We start from the raw sequence: 674 nt of genomic DNA, 5'->3' as shown, positions 1-674 counted from the left end.
CCCACACATATTATACATGCACATAAACTAAAGCAAAGCAAACATGTAGACACATGTAACAAAACACACAAACACACAAAGTTTGAATTCATCACCATTATCACCACAACTACCACGTGCTATCACCATCTCTACTACCATCTTCACCACAAAGTTACCAGCAGCAGCAGCAGCCTCGTCGTCATCATCATCACGATCCTTACCAATAACATCATCATCATCATCATCATCATCGTCGTCGTCGTCAATATTTTTGTCAGCGTCTTCAGTGTTATCGATAACTTCAAACGTCGTCACATCTTCCTTTCGCTGTCGCAGCTCAACCCATCACCATCAACAGCAGCGATCGTCAATGATGACATCAATAACTGTGACAACAGCAACAACAACAACAACAACAACCATATTAGCAATTAGCAACTTCACCAGATCATCATCATCATCATCGTCAGCAGCATCGTTAAACAATAAAAACAAAGCAACCCAAGTGACAACGGGCAACGCTGCCGCCTCGAAGAACAACAACAAAAAGACATCGGAAACAACAACAACAACAACTACTACTACTACTACTAGAACATTACCTCCGGGAATTTCCCCTTCACCATAGCAACAACCTGAAGACTAGAAGCGACAAGTGTGGCCAATTAGTAGGAAATTAAAAAAAAAAAACT

The sequence above is a fragment of the Octopus bimaculoides genome, chromosome 17 (assembly GCF_001194135.2).
Source record: "Octopus bimaculoides isolate UCB-OBI-ISO-001 chromosome 17, ASM119413v2, whole genome shotgun sequence".
Classification (NCBI taxonomy): domain Eukaryota; kingdom Metazoa; phylum Mollusca; class Cephalopoda; order Octopoda; family Octopodidae; genus Octopus; species Octopus bimaculoides.
The sequence above is the reverse complement of the archived record's forward strand: the minus strand, read 5'-3'. Positions refer to the sequence as shown.